The sequence below is a fragment of the Ambystoma mexicanum genome, chromosome 3p (genome assembly GCF_040938575.1).
Source record: "Ambystoma mexicanum isolate Mex_15411 chromosome 3p, UKY_AmexF1_1, whole genome shotgun sequence".
NCBI classification, from domain to species: domain Eukaryota; kingdom Metazoa; phylum Chordata; class Amphibia; order Caudata; family Ambystomatidae; genus Ambystoma; species Ambystoma mexicanum.
The window spans coordinates 1,237,431,396-1,237,451,151 of NC_090925.1; positions in this window are offsets into that span (position 1 = coordinate 1,237,431,396).

A 19,756-nucleotide genomic window follows, 5' to 3' on the forward strand; every position below is an offset into this window, starting at 1 on the left:
TGAACTCTACAATTACATCTCAAGACAAATAACGAAGAAAGCTAGTAAAAGAGAGCAGCGACGTAATTAACACCAGCAACAATCAGTGGGAACATTAACTATTAAATGGCCTGGCTATTAAAAGACAATTATAACAGTGCCGTGAATATTGCGATAATAATGTTATTGTGGTGTAGATTAATTCTGGTGTATTACTAGAAGCAGCCGATGAGCAAAATGAATTCCTTACTGTGGAGGTAGGGCATAGCAAAGTGACTCACAGTATTCAACTGGATAGTCACATTCTAACAATCAGCACAGCCTCTCAGGAAAGTTCTGTGAAGACTATAAATCATTCTGCACTTATTTGTTCGAATTCCTGCACTGCAAATTTTAAATTCTGCTGATTTTGATTGTATTGAACCTTTGGGGTGGGTTTTTTTTATATGACGAATATTCATTGTTTTTTGCCTTCTATGGCAGCTTTGATCCGAGCCGAATGGGAATCATTATCGTACCTTGGCTACGAACTAAATACTTTGAGGTGCTGTGATCAATGCAAGGGCTTGACAAAAAATGTTGATACCATTGCCACACTGGAAACTGGCGCAAATAATGTTAGTGATAATGTGAAAGGTTGGAATTGGGTAAAAAATGTACTGTCTGGTATTGCACCCCCATAGGGATGATAAATGGGTAGTGATGAGAAAGATCCTCAAACGTGCCAACCTAGTTTGTGAAAGATTGGTTGGTGAGCCAATTAAGAAAATGAAACATCCAAACTTCGGCAATATAAATAGACCCAAGTAGAATGCATATGTTGTGCATCTACTTGGAAATCACCACCCTGATGCTTACCATGGCATGCATTTAAACCTTAAAGGTAAGCTTTGTAGTTCTTTTGAAATAGAACCTCATCTCTTTAACTCTTTCTTTATTTTCACGCCAAAAGAATGTTTGACCACTTACACTTTATTTTTCTAAAATTATTACATGTCTTTAACCAGCATCAGCTTAAAATGACAATATTATCTATAACTATAGATATTTCTCAAATAATAAACAAGTAATTTCTTCCCCCTTTTTCTTGTGATAGTTAAAATATGGACTGATCTTTGACAAAACTTGGCATTAAGTTTCCATATTACCAATTGGATTTTCATCATTATATTAAACCCTTTGATGAAATAAGAAATTTCCTTTGATAGAAGGAATCAAAAGAATATTGGGTGAGTCAATAAGTTATATATTTAATTAAAAATGCTGCAAAAACTTTGTCTTTCCAATCTGGAATTTGCACATTTTATACAACAGCCCCTTGCTGACTTAAACGACTATATTCACTAACTTTTCATTCTCTGTTTTTTCCCTTTCTCTCAGAATATCCTTTTCTCTCCTGATGAACCATTGCTCCAAACACTGGGGAAACACGTGTTGAGAGACTATTGAGAGATTATCATTAGCTATACAAGCTAAAACAAGCAACACCTGCTATACTTGCTAGACAAAGCTACACTGTGGTTAAGCCTACATTCCTTGTTTGTATGAATGGGGTGTGATGTAACACCCAACAATTTTCTTCAACTTTGCAACAAATTAAATTGGATAATCCAATTTTTTGAATCTCAAAAAAGTTTGGATGTTTCATTTTCTTAATTGGCTCACCAACCAATCTTTCACAAACTAGGCTGGCGCATTTGAGTATCTTTCTCTTCACTACCTACCTATTTATGATTAAGCTTGTGTGGCAGCCACACACTTTGGGGAGGAACTTGTGCTTGACAACCATTTCCTTACCTTGATTACCAACTGCGCTTACACAATTGCTATTAAAAAAAATCATATATATAAAGTGCCAAGGGAGAGCTCTATAGGCTGCAATATTTACTCCCTTTGGGGATGAATCTGCAATGTGGCCTCCTGGAATACCAGGCCCCACTCCAGCCTTCTTGCAAAGGGAGAATCACTGAGTATGCCATCAGAATCACATCTCTTCCTGTTACAAGAAAATTAGCTAGTGGCACCTTTCCATTTAGAGGTATTTACTATCTACCAGCAATTTGCAAACAAAGGACCATAAGGTCATCCTTTTGGTGGGGTGTTGATTGACGTTCGTCATTGGGTACCCAGTAGGACACTAGCGGTAGAGGTAAAGATTGATCCCATTAGTGAGAACAAACGTTTGCTCTTACTAAACCTTTTTGATCCTCCAGGAGGTCACATAACTGACAATATATTTGAATATATAGGCAAGATTATCACCTCTTGGGGTTGTTATATGGATTATGACACAAGGGGGCGTCTTTAATGCCAGATGTGTAGAATCAACACTAACAGTGACATACCATCACATGCAGTCGAAATGTATTTTGACCTCGAAGGAAAGCAATTCTAGAGTCCGTTTTTGGTTGAGTTTCCTACAGGAATGGGAGCTCTCAGTCTTAAATGGTTGGACACGAAGTGATATTCCGGGTAAAACCACCTGGCAACAAGGTTCCAAACAAGCAATCTAAGACTTTATGTGTGGGTATAATTCACTGTTGGAACGGTATTGTACGTTTTGACTGTATGTCAACGGTCGCACGTACAAAAAGGTCTAAAAATGCTACCACCAAAGGTTCGAACACCAAAAGTTCGAACCTTTGATGGTAGCATTGCAGGTAAGTTAAAAAAAAAAAAAGACAGCCCACCCGCAAAAAAAAATAAACGGGGACTGTGGGTTGTCCCCCGGAACACCCCACTCACTGTACTTCACAGTATAGTATGAGAGTGGGGGTTGTTGGGGAAACCCCTGCAGCCCCCGTAAAAGAAAAAAAAAAGAAAAGAAAAGGACCCTGCGGCGCCGGTTCCCGATCACGGAAGTGAAATGGAACTGGCGCCGCAGGGACTCAGCGTGAAGAAAAAGGTAAGTGGGGTTTGTTTATGTTGGGGGTGTGGGTGGGGTGTGTCATGGGTGTGTTGTGGGTGTGGGTATGTACGTGTGTTTGCATGAGAAAGGTGCAAACTTTTGGTGGTTCGCGCCTTTCTCATGCAAACTTTCCGGCCGCGGGCAAATCAGCAGCGGTCGGATCACATAGATCCGTTGGAACGTGTCTGTGATTTGTATGTGATACAAAATAAATTTTGTGACTACTGCCCTGTTAAGTTAACACTTAAAGTGGGAGGCTACGAAGAACGAACAGGGGGTCCGTGATTTAGATGTGAATCACAAAGGAAATCGCTTATGTTGGTCACAAGGAAATATACGTAAGGCATGTAAAGCCCTTAGCAATATGACATTTGCCCATCAGAGTTATTTATTCCAATTTACAGGGGATGAGATCAAAGAATGGATCCATAGAACAGTCCATAGGGTGGGGATAATCAGAAGTAAGATTCATGTTATGGTTGGAAAGAAGAGGGCACGACCATTTGACCCCGAAGTACAGACGGCCAAACTTAAGTTGCGTAGAGCAATATGAAGCATCAAGACCAATACTGACTTACAACAGAACGTTTTAATTGAGATTATAAAGGCCAAAAATAGTATTCGAAATTGGCTTAAAAGATGGCAAATGAGAGAGTTAAATGCAAATTGGCAGAAAATGATTAAAGCATTGCAGACTCACTGACCAAGAACTATGTGGCGAGTACTCACACTGGCACGGGGTTTGAGGAATACTGGAAACCTGGAAGCTGAAGTCAGGTCGACCACTGGAACAGAAAACCAAAGAGGATGACGAAGGAAAAGCGGCAGGAATGATTTCCAGCGACCGGAGAGCCTGCTGTGTAACTGGAGCCTGCTGCAGCCCTTCCTTCCAATCAACCTGGGGTCTCCGAAAACGACGACCCGAACCCAGAGCCTTGTGAGACACACTAGACTGAAGAGGACCTGCATTTTGAGCCATCCCGCGGGTTCCTGCGACCATGCGTTCTTGCAATACCCCAATACCCTTGGACCTCCAGCCACTGTGCGGTGCATGGTCTTCCGAATTCCGAATCTCACTGAAACTTCGTGGGCATCCTGGTGTATCTGCAGAGACACAAATCAAGTCCAACAAGTCCCCTCACAAAAGTGCTGGACCTTTTAAACAACGAGAATTCAACCGCGATTTTCTGTCTTCTTCTGTGCTCCTTGAAAAGGCGGCAAACCTGCAGAAACCGCATTCAGCCACGAGAGAAATCTTGCCTAGAGCCTTCTTCATCGATCCCTGCTGCAAAGTCCCTTCTGAGGTCTTGTGTTCAGTCTCCAGGACAAGGAATCCACTGACCAGGTATTTGGCTGCAGTCCCTGAAGTCCTCCTGCTGCAATCTCTTCTTCACTGCTGAGGTACTGTGTTGACTTGGGTATATACTTACCTTAAGCCTGTTGGGTTTCTGTGTAGTCCTGGGGTGTTTTCTGTGATTGGGAGGTCCCTCATCCAGTGCACCCAGTCCCACTGCTAGAATCCTGCTGGGGTGTCTTCTGTGAAGCCCCTGGACCCTCTTCTAACCCTAGAAGTAAAGTACTCACCTGTTTGCCAGTTTTCCAAAGGAAACTCTGACTTTTGCTACTAAAGAACTTATTCTAACACTGCCTGTTGGTCACTAGTCCTAGTGACCCCCCTTCTGCCACTGAGAACACTCATGCTCCAAGAATAAGGGAACGACTTTGAAGGGATTGGGACTTCTGCCTAGAAAAGAAATCAAGTGTTTTACTTACTTGTAAAGAGTTGGTGGTTAACTGTAATTCTAAGAGTGAACAGTTACAAAAGTTCTTACTGATCTTGAATGTGTGATGCACTATTCTTAAAAGTATGGTTAACATCTTTTCTTCCTTAGTCACTGTTTTGCCAGTCTAAAAGAAAGTAGATGTAAAGGTATTTTACTCTCCTGTGATTAGGTTGTGCCTCTTTAAAAAAGTAATGTGTTGGTTTCACCAGATTATTCCTGAAGGGTAATTGTATGAGTGTCCTCCAACTGTTGGTATGACCAGTGTCCCTCATCTGGGTCTTGCTTCCCCTGACTTGCTGCTAGCCTGTCCTTAATAAGTCTACATTAGGTTGTTGCCTACCTAGAATAACTATTCAGTAAAGGGTGACATTGGGTTTTACTTTCCCCGTCATTGTGAAGTTAAAGTATGTGGGTTTTACTTACCTTGTGTTAGTCTGTGTGCCATCCAAAACAAGTTACCAGAGTTATTGCTTACCTCAATCTGGGGTTCCCTGATTTCCAAAGCATCTGTAATTGTATATTACTTCATTAGGTTTCTACTACACCTAGAATAAGTGTTTCACTATTCACCAAAAAGTATATTGTCCAGTTGACTGTTTATGTGATTTGTTCCAAGAGTCACTGTACAACTGGAAGGGCCTACTGCCATGGTATTACCAAAAGTAATCTGAAAGTAACCATTGGTCTTTTACTCCCAAACAATCGGCTTGACCTATACTAAGTGTGTATAACAAGGTTTTGACTTCTGTAGAACTACTGTTAGGCGTTCCAAATAAAGTCTATACTTGGGTCTGTGTACTTTCAAGTATAGTGTTGTGTTTTATATTGTGATTTCATATAATGTGTTAGTACTTACTTAACCCCTAGATGTATCTGGGCCTACCTGTATTTAAATAAATCCTTTATTTTTACAATACATAGTGTTTCAGTGTTTCTTTGGATCATTTGTATTACAATTTCACTTGCACTGTATCTACTGCCCTCTTTCCCTCCTAAAATAAGCCTGGCTTCTCTGTCTACGCTACCCCGAACTCAGGTGGTACAGCCTTGTACTGTACTGTAAGAGTGGAGTCTTGTACTGCCTCAGTAGAATGGTTTTACTAAGCCCTTAGTTGGACTTCAGAAAAACTGTCCTAACACTTGTGCCTATCTATCTTGCATCCTTTGTGTACTTTTATGTTCCTCTTCGGGCTATTCGCTCTCAATCTCTCTGTTCCTCGTTTTCCTTGTGCACAATCACATTTTTGTTTTTTTTCTTTGCTTGCTTCCTTTTACTGGAATGATCTTCCTTTCTCTGTTTGTTCTATTGAACCTTACTCTGCTTTTCGTACTGCCTTGAAAAACCTTCTACTACAATCTTAATTTTATGTCTACTATTTTGTTATTGAAGTGCTTGTTTATTGTCCATTTCTTTGATTATGTCTCAAGTCCATTTGTACTGTAAATTGGTTCTGTACAGCGCCTTGGCGTAAGGCGCTATATAAATTATAAATAAATACAAAATGCAAATATTTATAATGAGGCCCAAAGACTTGTAGCCCCCATGAGCATGTGGCTGCTGGTTCAAATTTGCTTGATGTTTTTTGCATTTGGACTGCGATGTCGTCTCACATGTCCAGTCATTCGGGGTCATTACAGATTTGCCGGTATCCCGCTGGTAATTCCGACGGGATCCCAGCAAACTGACCTCTCGTTACCGGTGCCTGATATCCCGGTATTGCCGGGATATTACGGGTGCCAGCAACGGCGGTCATTCTCCATTCCATGGAGTTCCATAGGACTCCATGGGGGGAATTGCCAGTATTAGTGTCCGTTTTTGCCAGTGGGGGCCCTATTTATCTCCAGCTCTTGCCTGGAGGTAAATGAGTCAACCCCCAACAGAAAACCTGTAGTTTGGCGGTGCAGGGAAAGTGAGGAAACAGAATTACTGCCACTTTTCTCACCACTTTTCCTGCACTGCTGGCTAATATGGGGAAACTCTAGACACATGCCAGACTGATTTCTCTGAATGTACTGCAGTTGCAATATCAGTAATATTGCAGGCAGGTGTCTCTGGAAGGGCACTGGGAGGATGCACAGTCAGTCATTTGACTCTTGAAGATCACAGAATAACAAAGTGTCTGCATCATAAAAAGATAACAAAACATAATCACAATTATTACCTAAACATTTGCAAAAAGGTTAGTCAAAGCAGTTCCCAAAGTATTGATCTACTTAGCTTGAGCCTTTTCCGAAGCTTTTTGGGTAGTGCTGTATGAATGTGTGCATCCATATGCCAGTCTATGTGTTTGTGTGTGCACGTGTGTGCTTGTGTTTTAAGTGTGTTGCATGGGTAATGATAGGGGTGGGGGAGTCCATGTCAAGGGAAGAGTCAGGATCGACAGGGCAGGGATGTAGCTGAGAGTAACTGGGCCATAAGCAGCTTGTGGGGATGGGTGGAGTTGGGGCCTGCTGTCATTTTGCTGAGTTGGTAGTGGAACCAAGGCCCATAGTTTGTTATTGGGCTGGGTGGAGGAGTTTGTGCTCCACAGGGTAGTAGCCGGTGCAGGCAAAGCTTTCATTTTACCTGCTGCAAATCTTTTTTGCAAACTATACAGATGTATTTGCCACACATACATTACACACCAGTGGCTTAAGCTAAATGGGCAGGGGTGTTTGTTACTTTCCTCTCTTGGGGCTCACCACACAAATTCTGAAGTAGAAGGTCTTAATTGCTTAGCACAGTAATCCATAAGCATTGCCTGCAGCGTCTTAGAGAGTTTGCCATTGGCAATCAAATCAAACACTGAGGAGAAATCCCAAATCATTGCATGCAGTGGTATTTATTTTTACAGGGAGCAAAAACCCAGATTACACATGCAGGGTCATTACAGGTTTGCCGGTATCCCGGCAGTATTTCCAGCGGGATACCGGCAAATAGACCTACCGTTACCGGTGCCCGATATCCCGGTATTACTGGGATATTACAGGTACCGGCAACGGTGATCATTCCCCATTCCATGGAGTCCCATAGGATTCCATTGTGAGAATTGCTGGTATTACCGGCACTGGTAATACAGGCTGTTCTTTGCCAGTGGGGGCCCAATTTACCTCCAGCTATTGGCTGGAGGTAAACCAGTCAACCCCCACCAGCAAACCTGTAGTTTGGCGGTGCAGGAAAAGTGGTGGTAACATAATTAGCACCACTTTTACCACCACTTGCCATGCACCACCAAACTTATCATGAGGCCCATGTAATCTTCATTACTTCTAGTCCACCCACCTCGTCACAGTCCTTACTAATGAATGCTTCCACATTTCAGAAAGAAACCACCCACCTCGTCACAGTCCTTACTAATGAATGCTTCCACATTTCAGAAAGAAAAACCAAAGAGGTTGCATACAACTATGGGGAGTATAACGTTCTGCCCCTTCCTGTCCTCTGCCTGTGTTTATTTTCACATTCCACCAGGAGGCAATTTGTAACCAGGAGGGAAAGAAGGGACTAGATGGGTGAACTACGAGTAATGATAATTACAGTGTATAATCTGGCATTACCTTCCGTAAACCTGTAAGGAAGGCATGGTATCACAAGTATGACACTGACACAAGAGTTATAAGTTTCAAAACCTTTATTATCATTTTGGGATTTGGTGTAACTCCTACTCTGCCCTATAGCTAGGATGGGGGTTGTCTCTACCATTAAATAATAAAAAAAATACAGTCCTAGTCAGTCTATGTCAAATCATAATAGCCTATAGTAACAAAACCTAATCTTATACAACAAGTGTGTAAATGGGAATGTGTATACATAGGAATGTCAGTGTTATAACATAAAGAATCAATGTGGATGAGTCAGCTCACCTTCCCACTTTGGTAGCACGGAGTAAGGCAGCGCCTGTAAACAGAATGACATACTCTGGCTCAGGTCTCAAAACAAAGGCGGTTCAAAACATGGATCAAGGCCGGATTGGCCTTCCGTGTTAAAGTCACTTACTCCAGCTTTCAAAAATTATTTCACAGTTCAACAAAAGTTCACGTAGGTCTCCTCGGCCGAGCTTGGACCTTTCAACCAAAATGTACCTGTTTCAACGCAGATTTACTTCAGTCAGGCGCAGACCTCGCAATCGCAGCACTTGCAGGGGTTCACTTCCCCAAGTTTTATTCACATTTGTTAGGGTTCCCTTGCCATTACTTATTACACTTTCAGTCTCCCTCAGTCGGGTTCTGACCTTTCACGGATGTCGAAGACTTTCAAATGTGCAAGGTTTTTACCATAGACTTCTGCAGGACCACTTCGACTTTCTATTGAGCTCACATCTTGTGTTATTTGCCCCAGTGTCTCTAGGTCTTGGTAGTTCAGTATCATAAGCACAAATATTCATAGAAATCTTTCTCTTAAAGTAATTTGTTCACTTTGCTCCTTTACAACAAGATATCAAATATTTTGCTGAGACTTTTGAGTGGGCTATTTCCTGTTACCGGACCACTCCGCTACTCTGTATCACTGGCTTCACAGTTATCGGTAATTTAAAGTACACCACTGGTCTGCCTTCCGTGGCATCTCATCAGCACGCGCACAGCCTTCAATCGTCAGATATACTGTTGCAACTTCAATCTTTCCTTAACACACACCAGCCTTTCATGTCCTTAGCTAACTCACCGGCTGTGTGCATTCCTTCTTTGTCTTTGCGGCTTTAATTCCCCAGTCAAGGTTAATACCACAGGCTTGGCCTCACCTCCCCAACTCTGTCGTTCACCCGGGAGGGTTGCTGGTGTCCTTGAAACACAATGCACCTCTACCTACACCTCCTTCACATATATTGGGCTCCTGCTTAGATCTCATATTTACTTCTTCTATAGTTGCATCTCCTGTGTCTTCTCTTCCGGTCTAGTTATCAGACCATCATCTGCTCTTGTTTTCATTTTCTTCTGTTGTCTTGACCTGTACTATTTCTCCTCCCTTTTCTCTTACTTTTTATGTCGTGACTTACGTAAATTTAACACAACTCTTTTCACGTCTACAAGCACCTCTAAACTGGGATCTCAAGCTTCATTTTCTATCCTAAAAGCAGATGAAGCTGCCTCTACTCTTTCTTCTTCACTCTCTCTGTCTCTTGACTCACTATATCCTTCTACTCCTTTTCATCCATTACAGAAACCTCCTCAACCCTGGTTGTCTTCCCATCTTCGTGCTATGCGCCACGTTCTTCGACGCTTAGAAAGATGCTGGTTAAAACTGAGGACACCAGAAAAATATTCTTCTTACATTTCCTATCATACTTTATACGATAATTTTCTTCTATCGGCAAAACAATATTATTTCTCTGATCTACTTCACTCACATTCTCGACTGCTCACATCTCCCATCCCTGACCATTCTATCAATTCTACTCTCACTGCCACTGATCTTGCACTCTACTTTACTACTAAAGTCTCCTCTTTTCGATCAGCTATTGAGTCCTCTCGTGCTCAGGACAATTCTTTGTCCTATGTACCTATTCGTGAATCTCCAAAAGCAATGTTCTCTGGTTTCACCCCTATCACCAACGACGACACCCTTTGCCTTCTTGCTCGTGCTTTTCCTACTTCATCTCCTTTGGATCCTATACCATCTGTACTTATACCTAAAATCTACCCTTCTCTTGTATCCTATCTTACAATTCTATTTAATTCTTGCCTTCTCTCATCTACTTTCCCTTGGTCACTGTAATTCCCATTTTGAAAAAAACCTTCTGCTGATGTCTCTTCTGCCTCTAATTTCCACCCTACCTCACTTCTCCCATTTCTCTCTAAAATCATTGAACGCATAGCTTACACTCAACTTTCTACATTTGTCTCTCAAAATTCCATTCTTCCTTGTCTCAAATCTGGGTTTCGCCCAGGTTATTCTACGGACACTGCTCTCCTCTCTGTTCTTGACTCATTACACTCTGCACGTCATGCTAAACAGTCTTCTCTTCTCATACTCCTTGACCTTTCTGCCTGGTTCGATACTGTTGATCACACACTCTTGCTCTCTCCTCTTTCAGTTTTTCTGGCTCTACTCTTTCCTGGTTCGAATCCTATGTCTCTCTCTCAGGGAACATTTTCAGTTTATTGGGCTGGGGTCTCCTCTGAAACATATTCACTCACTTGTGGTGTTCCTCAAGGCTCAGTCCTTGGTCCTTTTATTTTTTCTCTTTACACTTCTTCACTAGCTGGGGTTATCTCCTCTTTTGGGTTCTTGCATCATTTCTATGCTGATGATACAGAACTCTTTCTTTCATTTTCACATTTTTCTGATGAGATCCATCACAAACTTAACGCTTGTTTACTGGCCATCCAATGGGAGGTCATTTTCTTTCCTTCTAACTCGACTTCTCTGGCTTTGTTACCTTCTGTAAACTAATTTCCGCTGGCTCATTTACCTATATCCTCAGTTGTGCGTAATCTTGGTCTTTTTCTTGATTCAGGTCTTAACACATTTCACTTTCTGCTCGCTCCTGTCGTTTTCACCTCTATAATATTTGGAAAGCCTGTTTGTTCATGACTTTTAAAGCAACAAAAGTATTGTTTTCTATGGCTCTTCTGCACTGTTCGGAAATCCAATCTCTCCCTTGGCTCCGCTTAAATCTGTTTTTCATGCTTCTATTCGTGTCCATAGTCAACTGACTCTATCTCTTCTTCTCTCGTTCAACTTGGTTGGCTATCTTTTCACAAACGTTTAAAGTTTAATTTCTTATGTCTGGTGTTTAAAGCACTTTATGGTCTTGCCCCTGCCTATCTTTTTCTGCTGGTTTCTTTTTATCTTCCTTCACGTTCTCTTCGGTCTGCTTCTCATTTCCGCCTTGTCGTCCCCTCTCCTCCTTGTGCCAATCTCGTTTCCGATCTTTTTCTCTCCTCGCACCTTTGAATTTGAATTCTCTCTCTCCGGTCTATCACTGTCTACTCTTCCTTTCGAGCTTCTTTACGATCTTACTTACTTTCGTCTGGTTAGCAAGGCTCTATTGCAATTTTGATCCGATTGTATGTACTGTTTTAATGCTATGTAAAGCTCTTTGGTGTAAGGCGCTATATAATACAAAATAAAATACAATAAAATACAAATACAAATTTGGCCTTCTCTGCGTATCTTTCACGGCTCTTCGGAGGCAACAACCTCCTGCAGGGATATCCTGGGATTCCATACCCTTTTCTCTCGTCCCTCAATCAGTCGTTCTGCTCAAGTGGGTTTGCCTTCGCCCCGGAAGATCTGTTCCTTCTCGTGTTCCACCTTGCACAGAGTGTGTCTCTATGTTCCACCTTTTATCCATGTGAGGAGAGCTAATGTGTATCAGATGTATGCGATTAAAGTCAAGTGCCTAACTTTGCCTGACCCGATTAGCGGGACATGTCCAATGAGATATGTAAGGGTTAGCCTCTTTACTCTCAGTCCCCTCTTCCTCTGCCCAGTGTTTGTGCAGAAAGGGGGAGGGGGAGTTGGGACATTGGAGAATCCTATAAAATAGGATGGGGCATGGGTACGGGAAAGGGTAGAATACTACGTCTAACCATCGGTTGCCTCACCCCCACTCCCCGAAGAACCCTCACCCAGGTGATCCTCTCGCACTGGTCCACTCCCAGGGTCTGGATCCAAAGGCGATGGCCGTGCCCTGGCCACCTAAAAGAGATCACCGGGGACTAGCAGGTGATACACCCTTTGGTCCACATCCTGGATGACATTCAGAGCAGCATAGGCATCCGGACAGCCATACCACCCCCATTGAAGCTGGTGTGAGTCCTTCACTTCCTTGCCACAGGCACGTTTCAGCACTCAGTCAGCGAGCTGCATGGCATTTCACAGCCTGCATTTTCAAGAGTGCTGATTCAGGTCCTTGATTGCCTTCCTACGCCATGTGACCCAGCACGTTGCCCTTCCAACCACACAGGCACAGGTCAATGCCACGAAGGGCCAAATCCATGCACTTGCGGGCATGCCCAATGTGTTGGGAGCAGTGGACTGCACACTTATTGAGCTTGTGGCCCCCCGTTGCCCAGAGGAGGTGTACAGGAACAGTAAGCTGTACCATTCACTGAATGTGCAGGTCATCTGTGATGCAGGCCTAACAATCACTCACTACTGTGCCCGCTTCCCAGGATCAACTCACGACTCCATGGCCCTGCCGAACAGTATCCTGCCGGCATACATGGCGCGTTATGAGGGACAGCGGACCTGGTTATTGGTTGAGTGAAAGCCTCAACCCACACACATTGTTGAATGGGTACCAGGCCAATGGGTGGGGGTTGTCTGGCACCAATGCATGTCCACAACCACCATGCCAATGCAGGGCCATAATTGGCATACACAAGTGAGTGGCCACGACCAACATCAACCACACGAGACAACATTTGGACACTCCTGTCCCAATCTCAGCACAGATGGACAGGCAAATCCAATGCACTACAGGTACCAGAATGCACCACAGCCATTTCACAATACCCAGTGTATGTCTACAAAGCCCCACCTATGCCCATGTGACATGCCCTGACTGCATGTGATCCACAGTCACATCCAATACCACTGCCATGCACCATTACCCACACACATCAGAAGTGAATGTGAAAGTGAACGCCAATGAACAACATGCACTGCACAGTGTACACTGGAGCAGACACAGTGTGCCGTGGTAGCACTGCCATGTGGGTAGCACAGGGGTGGGATCCCAGTGAGGGCTAACGGGAGTGGGGCAAGCTGTTCATGCCATTTCATGAATGTCCACAGTGGAACCAAAGTGGGGATTGGCCTCCCATGCATTCTGTGCATGTGAGCCTACACACAATGTGCATGCAAGTCCATCACAGTGAAACCTGCATTGTGAGTGCCATGCACTGTGTGCAGTCGCAGCAGTGGCAGGGGCAGGTCAACGTCTAACCCGGACATTGTCGACCTGCAGGCATATGGGGAACCCTGCACACACAGCATGTCCAGCATTGGCTGTCACTGGGTGCAGCAGGGTGAAAGAGGGCCCGTCAGTTCACAGTCCCAGATGTATGTGCCACACACACATCTGCCCAGTCACTTGCATGTAATGGCTCGCGTTATGTCCCATCCCTTGCAGGTGATTCAGGTTATAAACACACACATCGTCACTTATGACGCACTCGATATACAGTGTTAATACCCCACACTCATTGGCTGCCACCTATATACATGCTAATGATTACATACAACACATCTTCCAATTGGTTCCGCTGTCTTCTCACTCCTCTTCACCACACGTTGGTAACATCCTTGTCCATCAAGGAATGGTAAAAAGCAACTGGTTAACATCAGCTAGCACCACCCTACCTTCGATCCTAACCACGTAACATGCACCTGGTTATCAGATGTGAACTCAGTGGGCAACTTTGAGGTCAGTCTAGTCCTTGCGAACAAAGCAGCCATTTTCTCATCCCAGACACTTTGGCGCCCCCATCATGCCCTCACCACAGTATGGGCATCATTGTTTGGTCTCCGTGGCACAAATCATAGGTCATGTCGTTCCCTGCTTCCCCTTTATCAGTTCCCCTCCCCAAAAATGAACCTAATGTCCCACTAATCAATCCAGTTCACTAAGGTTTAGAGCCCATTTCCCTGCTCATCTGGTAGTTCAAATAGAGAGACCATCATTCTGGTGGGCGCAAGTGTCCTAAATCTTGTTTTAATGGTTTGCCATCCTATGACCTCTGCCTTTGTTCCCAATAGTACAACCTTGAGGCTAGGCCAAAGCCCTTCACCTCTCTGGCTGCACGCATTCCTACCCAATTAGTTCAAAGGCCTAACTGATATGGGGCATACGCATGTTCCTTTGCCGTGCCTGGGGATTCAGATGCAATGGTGGGGCGAGGGATCGGTGAAAACATGGCCTGCGAGGATTCAGTCCTACTTGTAAACACAGTGTTAGTTCAGTGTTATGACTATCATGTATAAATGTATCGTACATAATAACTCCCATCAATTATCCCCTCCCATGACACCCCCTACACCGTCCCATGCTCATTTCCATTATTTTAATATATATTTCACAATTTGAATCGTCTACGAGGGGTGGTAGTCTGAACATGCATCCCAACATTCCCCCCTTTAGTTAATCCTTCATTAACTAACTTTTCTCTTTCTCTTTGTCGATCTGCTTCATCCTTAGGGGCCCAAGCCCAGCACACATGACACAAACTACCCCCATCTCGTGCATATTTTTCCTAAACACGTGTAAGATATATGCAATCCCCATCACCTGTTCAATCTACCCAGTGCTCAGTGTAGTTCTAAGGATCTGGTGGGGGTGATGTTAATGTCCCTTGAGGGTGAAGAGGTTGTTCAATTCTAACCATACATGGCTTATTCAAATCCTCAGTTTGAGCCTGCCCCTCTTTTGAGCCCAGGAGAGCCATTCTTGGCATCATTTTTGCGCTGCTCAGTATACTCCTGACACTGCATTGGAGCATCATCTGGCATCTGCAAAACACCACAAACAGGAACACCACAATCGGAACCAGTATCTTCACCAGTGTCCCAAGCCAGGACGGCACCCATGAGAACAACGTGTCTAATCAATCTTCAGATTGTACAGCTGCCTCATTTTCCATTTAAGTCTTCAACTTATGCAAGGTCCCTATAATATGTGTCAGGGACCCATTCTCCGCGTCATTTGGGGGTATGTACATGCAACATGACAACCCGATCTTCTTGCACATGCCCCCTTTCATCGCCGTCAGGGGGTCCTAAACATATGGGATCATCTGCAACCACTTGGCATTCGCAGCCGCCTGAATTCCTGGGGTCATGAGGGACGCAAATAACACTTCTGTATTAGTGTACAATCGATATTTATCTAGAATTGCTTTGAGCAGCTTGGATAATTCTTCTGACAAGTAGTTAGACCTCTTCCTTCTCAGCTTCAACAATGGCTTGTTCCTTTTTAACTTGGGGGGCACAGGGGGAGTTGGATGGATGGTGGAACAAATTGCAGCACCTCTCATTCGGATGCTATTGTCAAGTGTACTTCTGGCACCACCAAAATAGCTGAGTGTAGGGTTGTCAATGCACAGGTACCTTGTCAGAAGGGTGGAAGATGCAGGCATGCTTGTTGTCTGCATACCTAGTACATGTCCACCAATGCCGCTGTTCATTTTGCAAGATCTGGAATGAACAGGGTCTTATTGCACTCAGAGTTAGTATCTACTGGGACAGTTCCATGCCCTCAAAAGCAAAACTGGCATTCATCCCCTGATTGCACTTTTACCATGCTAGTTTGGATATGTGCGCAGACCATATCTCAAAACAGTTCTTGTCAATGTTCGATATGACTTCTCTGAACCCTGTAAAGGAAAGCCCCTTAGATGCTCACACCAGATAAAATACAGTCCACTAGGGAAAAAGGTCCAATACACCACTTGCACGGATAACACTTTTTTTTCCACACTAAAATGGAATGCGCCAACAAAGAACTCTGCTGCCACAGAAGGTTCTGGCAAAATCTGCATGAGCAGCACATTATAAAGGTACATAGCATCATCAGTGACATCATTAAATACAGTAGAAACCTGTGCGGCTGATTGGTGAGACCCTATACATAGTCTGCTTGCTCCATAGGGCATGCCAGGCCATTGGTCCCACCCCCGTCCCTCCATCTTCCTCCACATGGGTGATGCTGCATTCATCATCGGTCACAAGCTGCATAATTGGCACTTATTTGCAAACAAAACAATACATCTCTATCTATGTAGCAGTGCTCCTGGCATGAGCAGACAGGGGCCCGGGGGTAAAGCCGAGGTAATCCTGACTCACACACTTCACTTGCTTCCAGATAGGCTGGCACCCCTACAAGTTCTTCCACCCTTGTTCTTGGCTATTATTTCCTCCCTCCCTACACCTTGCAGCACAAATCATGTGTCCTAGAAGTGAAGGCAGGAAAGCCCTGCTTTCTGATCTTTTGATCGATCAGGGGTCTAACAGGTTTATGGTCAGTAGTCTGGGGCTGGCTGATATCTTGGAATTTAGAGGTCTTAAAGCTGGGGCCTTTGGGGCATTTGGGTGCTATAACTTAGAATTCGGTGTGGGGGTTGGAGGCCCGTGCCCTCCTTCTTGTGGGATCGTATCGTACAAAGATACTCAGACCTCCTCCCATGGCCTTGCAGGGCACATTCGTCCCAGAGCACAAAGGTTGGCAACATTTTGGGACAATGAAGGGTTTATGGGTCTCTGTGGCTCTGGCCATTTTCATCAGTGCGCGGGATACAACCTGTTCTTTTCCTCATGTTCGTGGCCTTCGCCTGGGATGCTGGCTGCTGCGTTGCGTTTAGACCTTACGTTCCAATATGGCTGCTAATATCTAAGATGGGGTTTGTTCCCACATGTGCACTACATCTATAAAGCATGCAATAATATGATTCACCCTGCTTCACCCTGGTCTCTTACATTACCTTCCACAGTCTTTGGCTTATTCTAAAGCGCTTGGGGGTGTGGGAAGACTGTGTCTCCTTCCCAACATATGCTAAACACCTGCCGCACAGCTCACCACTGCCTTCTCTCATCTGTTTGATATGAACAACACTCCATCCCGTTGCAACATAGGCCGGGGCTTGCATTGCAGGGCACTATTATCCTTTGCACACTTCTCTTCGTCCTTATCCATTAGTAAATCTTGTACTTTGTGTCCCTTGAACAGACTTCGAATCCGACATAGCACTAAGTGCACTAGACACTGCCTCCAACATATCTCCTGAGGTACTAGCCTTTTGGGTGCTACCGACGCATGGGGGATGAGGGAGCTGACATAACAACTCATGTTATACCTCTGTTTCCCCACTGAGTTCATATAACTATACCATACATTAATAAACTCTGGGTGGTGCACATTGGGCATTGTATGAAACACAACCCCTTTGTACTGGTCATACTCCTTTTCTTCCTCCAAACCCCTTCTCCCTCGTATTTTCAAATCCCACAATAACGTGTGCTGTACCTTCATTCAATTAAAGTTTACCACTGTGGTTAAATATCCATAATTTGGTGTTGTAACTTCAAGAAAATTGTCCTAAAAAATCCAACATATGTACGTACTGCTACTACATCCCCCCTATACCCATATAACAGCAGTAACTATATATATAGGGCTGAGAATTCTAACCTCGCCTTCGTTCGAGGAGCAAGATCCGGAAATGCTGAGAGAGTGGGGTGACTCTACTAACCAGTGCTCAGGACAATTTCTGAATATTTTGATTAAATATGCACGCATAGATAGACAAAAGACATTGACAAAAATAGAGGAAATCAATGAACAACTCTCTTCCCTTCCCCCCAGTGAAGATGGAAATAAATTAAGAACAAGCATGGAAGGTAATTTGAAAACCTATGAAGAAGATATAAAACTGCGCAAACAAAGGAAATGTCTTCGTGATAAGGAAGATTATGAACTGGGCAGAGTATATACATTTGCACGGCGATTTGATTACTTAAGGAAAAACATGCCAAGTCAAAATGCAAAAAATAAAGAGACAACCCCAAGCTCAAGCGATGTAGCTACTACATCAGATTCGGAAGCCTCAACGAGCACCAATGAAAACCTGCCATTTTTTTTAGACGAGATGAGAATGTTGGGGCTGGATGGCCAAAAAAATACAACCAAAAAGAACATAGGAAAGGGCCGTGGCAAACAACAGGGATCAGGAGGAAGAAGAAAACAAGGAGGGGACAGAGGAATAAGCAGCTCAGAGTCAGATCAGAACTCAAGAACACGCTCTGGGACCAAAAAGACGCAACAAATTTGAAAAGAATTGATAACAGCATCATCAACCTTTCAGATCATGTCCTTAATCCAGAACAAACCAAAGTACTGCAATATGGATTTAATTTTTGCCCTACTGCTGGGTATGACTATATGGAAACAAGAATTGACTTTTATAAATATATGCAAAAGATCCGATTGAAAAAATTCTTTATTTTGAATCCACCAAAAGAAAAACAAAGCACTGGCTTATCGGGTCGAATTAAGGTAGCAATAGAAGATCTAGACACGCTAATAGACTTAGCTGAACTGGAATTAATCGGGGAACAAGCTGAAGGGTCCGTCGCTGTCACTCCTGAAATGCTAAACATAGACACTGATTGGCCTATAAAAAGCAAACTGAAGGCGAAATCTAGATTCAACCCAACGTTCCAACCAGGAGGGAAAAAGCAAACTGAAGGCGAAATCTAGATTCAACCCAACGTTCCAACCAGGATCTTGTCATACACGACCTAAAGAAAGCCAGATTTCAGAATCAAAAAATTAAATCGAATTTTTCAATAATAGAAAGGAAAACTCTTAAAGATCTGCAAGAGTTAAATGATGTTGTTATAAAAGCATCTGATAAAGGCAGCAATATAGTCATCCAAAACAGAAAAGACTACATAAAAGAAGCAGAAAGGCAATTGTCTGATGTCACTTGTTATGAAAAGTTGAATGAGAATCCGATGGAGGCAGTAAAGAAGAAAGTGGAAGACTTCTTGAAAAAATGGACAGATCTTGACATCCTGAATGATGATGATCACAAATACCTGTACAATAAGTTCCCCACCATACCGACAATTTACTTTTTACCGAAGGTCCATAAACATCCATCTCGTCCCCCAGGTAGACCCATTGTTACCTTGAATGGAGCCTCCCTTGAAAACATGTCGAAATATGTGGACCAAACACTGCTACCTTTAGTCTTCACTTTACCATCCTATTTAAGGGATACAAAAGATTTTTTGAGTAGGATTGAAGGAGTAGCTTGGGAAAAAGATTTTATGTTTGCAACACTGAATGTGGTATCTCTTTATACCTCCATTGAACACCAGGATGGGAAGAGAGCATGCAAACATTTTTTAGACAGTAGATCTTTAAACTACCGTACACACGGCGAAATGATTATGGAAATGATTGATCTATGTCTATGTAACAACATTTTTCTATTCGATAATGTTTATTATAACCAGTTGAGAGGCACCGCGATGGGCACGAGCTTTGCTCCGTCATACGCAAACTAAACAATGGGTTGGTGGGAGAAGTTTACAGTATGGACAGAGGCTAATAGCCAGTACACCAATCAAGTAGTTCTTTGGCTACGGTTCATAGATGAT